This window comes from Triticum dicoccoides, chromosome 7A (assembly GCF_002162155.2).
Source record: "Triticum dicoccoides isolate Atlit2015 ecotype Zavitan chromosome 7A, WEW_v2.0, whole genome shotgun sequence".
NCBI classification, from domain to species: domain Eukaryota; kingdom Viridiplantae; phylum Streptophyta; class Magnoliopsida; order Poales; family Poaceae; genus Triticum; species Triticum dicoccoides.
In genome coordinates, this window is record NC_041392.1 from 677,581,311 (window position 1) to 677,588,783 (window position 7,473).

The following is a 7,473-nucleotide window of genomic DNA, read 5'->3' on the forward strand; positions in this document are numbered from 1 at the left end:
CCCGCTGACGGCCGCCGCGCCCGCACCTCGCCGAGACCACGCGCGCGCCGTCCCTGGCCTCGCCTCGTCCACCGCAGCTCGCCCCCCCACTAGCTGCCGGCGCCCATGCCGCGGGCCGCGTCCGAGGCCAGCCCCGTTTGGCCTCGGGCACGGGCACCACGCCCGACCCGCAAGGCCTCTGTGCCACAAACAACGGGGCCCACCCCCCTTGAACGAAAACAAAATAAAAAATAATACCAATTAAATTAATTTTAAAAAATGAATTAATAAATAATAAATAAAATTATTAAATTAATTAATTACTTAATTAACTTAATTAATCTTGCTTAATTAACCTAATTAATTAACTAAACTAATCAAACCTGTTTAGTTAGCCTGATTTTATGACAGGTGGGTCCCACTGGACCCACAGACCAGGTTTGACTCTGGTCAGCTGGGTTTGACCTGCTGATGTCATGGTGGTGTCATGCTGACATCACCTTTCACTGTTCTGGATTATGTTCTATTCAAATAATTAATTAAATGCTAAAAGTGATTTAAATCTTTTAAAATCAATATAAAATAAACCGTAACTCAGATGGAAAAACTTTGTACATGAAAGATGCTTAGAACAACGAGACGAATCTGGATACATAGCCCGTTTGTCCTCCACGCATCCCTAGCATAGCGAACATGCAACTTTCCCCCTCCGGCTCCTCTGCCCGAAAACGCGAAACACCGGGGATAATTTCCCGGGTGTTCCCCCCTTCACCGGTACCACCTCGTAACGCGTTAGGGCACACCTAGCATCACGCTTTGTCATGTCATGCATCGTCTTGCATTTGTTTGTATTATATTTATTGTTTCTTCCCCCTCTTCTCTCGCTAGACACCGAGACCAACGCCGCTGCTACCCAGTTCGACTACGGTGTTGACGACCACTCTCTCTTGCCAGAGCAACCAGGAAAGCCCCCCCCCTTGATCACCAGATATCGCCTACTCTTCTCTATACTACTTGCATTAGAGTAGTGTAGCATGTTACTGCTTTCCGTTAATCCTAATATGATGCATAGCCTTTCATTGTTGTTACAACTGTTGATACCTTAACTACAATCCTAAATGTTTAGTATAGGATGCTAGTGTTCCATCAGTGGCCCTACACTCTTGTCCGTCTGCCATGCTATACTACTGGGCCGTGATCACTTCGGGAGGTGATCACGGGCATATACTATATACTCACACTGTTACATTACCGGTGATACTATTTGGAGATGGGGGCTGAAGGGGCAGGTGGCTCCATCCCGGTAGAGGTGGGCCTGGGTTCCCGACGGCCCCCGACTGTTACTTTGAGGCGGAGCGACAGGGCAGGTTGAGACCACCTCGGAGAGAGGTGGGCATGGCCCTGGTCGGCGTTCGCGGATACTTAACACGCTTAACGAGATCTTGGTATTTGATCTGAGTCTGGCTACTGGCCTATACGCACAAACCATCTACGCGGGGACAGTTATGGGCACTCGATGTCGTGGTATCAGCCGAAGCCTTCGTGATGTCAGCGACTGAGTGGCGCGCGCTGGATTGGACCGTAAGCCTGCTCTTGTATTAAGGGGGCTAGTTCTGCTTCCAGCCGCGTATGTAATGTGCAGGTGTGCAATGGGCGATGGGCCCAGACCCCTGCGCCATAGGATTTAGACCGGCGTGCTGACCTCTCTGTGGTGCCTAGGTAGGGCTGCGACGTGTTGATCTTCCGAGGCCGGGCATGACCCAGGAAAGTGTGTCCGCCCAAATGGGATCGAGCGTGTTGGGTTATGTGGTGCACCCCTGCAGGGAAGTTAATCTATTCGAATAGCCGTGATCTTCAGTAACAGGACGACTTGGAGTTGTACCTTGACCTTATGACAACCAGAACCGGATACTTAATAAAACACACCCTTCCAAGTGCCAGATACAACCGGTGATCGCTCTCTCACAGGGCGACGAGGGGAGGCTCATCGGTTAGGATTATGCTATGTGATGATACTTGGAGGACTTCAGTCTACTCTCTTCTTCATGCTGCAAGACGGAGGCTGCCAGAAGCGTAGTCTTCGAAAGGACTAGCTATCCCCCCTTATCCCAGCTTTCTGCAGTTCAGTCCACATATAATAGCCTTATTCCAGTTGATACCAATGCATACATATGTAGTGTAGCTCCTTGCTTGCGAGTACTTTGGATGAGTACTCACGGTTGCTTTCTCCTTCTTTTCCCTCTATCCCTTCTACCTGGTTGTCGCAACCAGATGTTGGAGCCCAGGAGCCAGACGCCACCGTCGACGACGACTACTACTACTCGGGAGGTGCCTACTGCTGCGTGCAGCCCGCTGACGACGACCAGGAGTAGTTTAGGAGGATCCCAAGCAGGAGGCTTGTGCCTCTTTCGATCTGTATCCCAGTTTGTGCTAGCCTTCTTAAGGCAAACTTGTTTAACTTATGTCTGTACTCAGATATTGTTGCTTCCGCTGACTCGTCTATGATCGAGCTCTTGTATTCGAGCCCTCGAGGCCCCTGGCTTGTAATATGATACTTGTATGACTTATTTTATTTGTAGAGTTGTGTTGTGATATCTTCCTGTGAGTCCTTGATCTTGATCGTACACGTTTGCGTGTATGATTAGTGTACGGTCAAATCGGGGGCATCACAAGTTGGTATCATAGCGAACTGCCTGTAGGAATCCCTCTTTCCAACTCCTTGGCCGAAGTTGAGTCTAGTAGATGAAAACTATTTTGCTAACATGGCTGTGTGGCCCATGGGCCCACGTCGCCATTGGGTGGTAGTAGTATCTTTTATTCCTCGACCTATACTCTGGGACTCTGACCTCTCTTCTATTCGAGTTTAAATGATTTTGCTAAATCTAACATTAGGATCTCGTTATCACTTTCACCCGGAGAGCCCCTTGTTATTGATGATCGTCTGCTGCACCAGAAGGCCTTGAAGATACTCTCCGCTATTAACCCGAGAACTTGTGTTCATCGCATTTACAATTTCCCTTCTACCCTCAACCCTTATGATAACTACTTGAAGTTGTCATTCTTACATTCATCCCCAGTTGGTCTTGTTATTACAAGATACCCCGAAATACTCGTCGTTGTTTCAATAATCCTTTGAGCTTAGTGCCTTGCTATTCATTGTCACCTGAATACCCATACGGATAATTCTCGCACTTATCGAGTATCCGCTCATCCCCCAGTTATTCATGTGTTTCACAAAAGTCTTTGAAATACTATTAAATCCTCCGAAAATCCTTGCAGCCTTATTGCTCTACAAATACTTGTCTGCTTGCATTATGGATGATTTCCATATGTCTGGCAAAATTCGTTAGTATCCTTAGGCAACGTCATTTTGATCCCTTTGATTCAACATGAGTGCGAATGCACGCAATCATCAGTTGATCCTTTTAAATTATCATTCCGGCTTAGACGTCATTTTAAACATGAGCTGGTTCTCAACAAATCCAAATGCCGTCGCTTGTACCCCTAAGGCTATTCTACTTATCCATCCCTAATCAGAACATTGCTTCTGATCCCTTGATTTGAAAATCATAAATTCCTTTGCATTTGAGCTCTGGGTTAATTAGTTGTTTCCATAATCCAATGCCTTTGCATTGTTACTTCCTCTGGTTGTGTGCCGATGCTCACATCAGCTTTGTTATGGACCGGCAGATCCTTTGTTGGATTTTATCCGATAGCGTCTTTCATATTCAATTCCTTTGGAAGTTCTTTCTCCATTGGTAAATCGTATCCTTTGATTGACCAACCATGCTCTGATTTCGAGCTTGTGGTATTTACTATTGAAGCTTGTGGTATATGTTTCCATGATACCCTGACGGGTTGAACCTATGCCTTCCTTAATATGTGTGAACTCGAAAGTTTTCACGAGTCATACTCTTCTATTGTTTTGCCAGGTAAAATTTCTACATTATAGCTTCATCAAAAGCGAGAAGTAAAATGAAAGGTTATGCATTGAAGAAGTGGGAGTCGACCTTGAACTTTGTGTTCATGCCCATGGACACGATGTAGATCTTATAATCAAAGCTTCTCTTCAAATAAATATTTCCTTGGTATAAGTTTATCTTATATCTAGGATCTGGCATTTTGCAATCATTGATCCGGTCATGTCCTCCTTTTAAATACCATTTCTCGGACAAGTTGAAGTACTTTTCTTCTGCAGATCATTGCACCTGTCCAACCCTTACTTTGATCTACCGTCGAGCACTACACTCTAGTATCTCAAGAATACCACAGAACTACATAACTTCTTATGAGTTATTCATCAACTATTATTCTTACCGATTCCATTTTTCCAACGGGTTCTGAATTGTTAGAACCCCTCAAGGACACCGACAACTGAATTGAGTCCACACTGCGATTCAACAACTCCTAGTAACCTTCATTACTTACGAGTTTGAACTCGATCACGTCATTCCTATCCTGCTCGGCTATATCATGATAGTTCTAATTTTAAATGTACTATCTGGTTCTTCTTCCGGGAGCACAATTCGCGACGATAGCTAAGCTTACGTAGATCTTCCTCGTCATACCCTTTCACCTTAAACAACAAGCTTGATTTCGAGTTGTGTTGTAACCGTGGTTCCAATAACCTTTCGCTCCATCATTCATTTGACTTGATGTCATCGCCGATCGATTACATCTTGAGGAAAACTCTGGATAAATGTGTCGTGATCATCACCAACAATGATATGCCTTCTTCCAAGTCCGAATCGAATTCATGATGGGAAATAACATCCTTGCCCCTCGATGATTGTGTTATCATCGACCACTTTATTGCCTTCCACTCAACACAAACTTGTTAGTGTTTTGTGTTATACCTTGAGATCCATGCTATCCAACAATTGTTCTTCTTTACCTTCGAAGTATTACCATCTTTTGTGTCAATAATGTCATGAGAATTTCGCCACCTCTTAGAAATTCTCGATATGATGATACTTCTCACCATCACCATTCTTCCTTGGTCCCCATGTTGTTTTAACCAGGATACCAATATCCTAACAATGTTGTTTCGAGTTCTGTACTTCTAGCAACCCTATTGCTTTGAAGTTAACGATCGACAGTTCGATCTTAGACTGCTGGTTATTGAATCGTCACTCTAACATTGATCTTGCTACCTAAGCTCATACTTCGGGCACACCTTTCAACTATGATTGATGGTGTATGTTTCCTAGAGCATACAACATTATATCATTTGAATTGACTAGTGTCATCTTCTTGTTCACATTATTGTGGAAAGCCATCCGTTTGAAATTCTCGATGAATTGTCGCTGAGCCCATCAGCCACCTTCTCATCCCCTCCTTGGTTTAATGATGAACTATTATTCCAGGAACCCTCTCCCATGGTTCATTTCCCGAGAATCTTGCAATGTCATTTCGACTATTTGTGTTGCACCTTTTTCTTCTCGGACATCCTGAGTCTGAGGTATCATGACACCAATTAGATCTGCACCTCGGTCAGATATGATGGTGGGAACATATTTTCAAGAGTTATAACATTGGTCGTTATATGACCCGGTAAGGTGGTGTCATGCCGAGTACACCTGGCCAGAGGACCTATTGTTATAGTTTTCTTTTAACGAGGTTAACCATTTTTCCATGAGGAAATTGAATGCCTTGTTTAATAAGTTTATCCTAATGGATCCTTCGTGTATCCGAAGTCCGACCTTTGCTTGAAGACCATGTCAGTGCTATCTCGAAGCATGTATGTGGTACTCCTATCATCGATAAGAACACTTGAAGCACAATGCTAAATTTTCTTAAACAAATTATCCAAACATCATTGTATGGATAATGTCACGAAATTCCTCTCCCTTTACCTCAATGGTTCTCTACTTTCTATCCTGTCATGGATATCATGCCCCGCTTGTCATTGGGAGGGATATACCTTTGAAATATGTGTGTATACACATTGTTCTCCCCATTGTTCTGATTAAACCTTGTAATCACCTTTCCTTTCCATTGGTTTGCCTAACCCTTATTGTAATCTATATTATATAAGCAGTAGTATTCTTCTGCTTATGCAAAACACCTTGGTGTACAACTGTGTCAGTAAGACCATGTTGCTTTTGATGATAGCATTCCGGTAACCACTGATGGACGAGAACTTTGCCTATTGGTCCGGCTCGTTCAACGAGCAGGAAAATGGTTCTCTCCGTCCCTCGCCCTTGGTACCGATGTTGTTGCCGACCTAACCGACAGACTATCCTCTGACATGCCTTGCTTTCATGCCCGTGCAAGACGTCACCGCCCTTCCTGCTTTTAACCCACATGGTGGGCCCATAACCCACAGTTCCTCAGGATCGAAACCTGACTCTCCTGTACACCCCCTGTTCCCAAAGTTATTCCTCACGCGTGGCCTCGTGTGTAATTCACGAGCCACCTTCCGATGAGATCATCAATCTGGTATCAGGCGCAATACTTATTCCCATTGCTTTGAACCCCTTTCACACTTCGCTTCAGGCAATGAAGGATTGCCTATGCGCTTGAAACTTCTATTTTGCACCTTCTTGCTTTGCTCTCGATATTGTCTTAAATTTCAATTTGAGAGTTACTTTCCGCCACCTTCCTCGTTGTTGTCTACCATATAGTCTACCCTGCAGAGGTCCATTCTTCCGGTATACCCCCTTAATCTTTCGTTAGTATGATGAAGACTCCGAAGGAAGGATGGCCACTTCATCACGATGACCTGGAGCAGAGAAATGAAGACATCACCAAAAAGGGATCAACTACTTCGGAAAGAGCAATTAAGACCGAGAACACTCGCTAGAATTTCGTAACTAGAATCTTCTTCCCCCCTTACGCCTCCTAAATCTCGGGACGAGATTTCTTGTAGTGGAGGAGAATTGTGACGCCCGGATAATTAAGCTACAGTGATCCCCCGCTAATGATGCCACGTCACCTCGGTTACTGTTGATAAACCCTAGATAATTCAAAACCGAAACAAATTCAAAATTTAATTACAGGAAAACAATAAAAGTTTTCAAACATTAAAATAAAAATGTTCGGTTTGTACTAAATATTACATAGATAATTATGGTGTATAATATATAGTTTTATAAAATGCATAAATATTTTAAATTGAATTAAAATAGAAAAGAAAGAAATAATAAAAGAAAACAGAAAACAAACAAACAAAAGGGGGAAAAGAACCCCCCAGGCCAGCCGACCCAACTGGCCGGCCCATTCGGCCACCGGCCCAACTGGGCAAAGGCCCAGCCGGCCACTCTCTCCCCTTATTCCCCCCCTCACCGTTGAGACCCCGAAACCCTAACCGCACAACCCCTCCTCCGAAAATATCTCCTCTCCCCCTCCTCCCTCCCGATCTGGTTCGGGATCCAGAGGAGGCCACCGCCGCCTGGAACCGCACGACGCCGCCGGACCTCCCTCACCGGACGCCGCCACCTCACCGTCCTCCTCCGTCGCTCGTCCCTATCGGCCCCCCCAACCTTCCCCGAG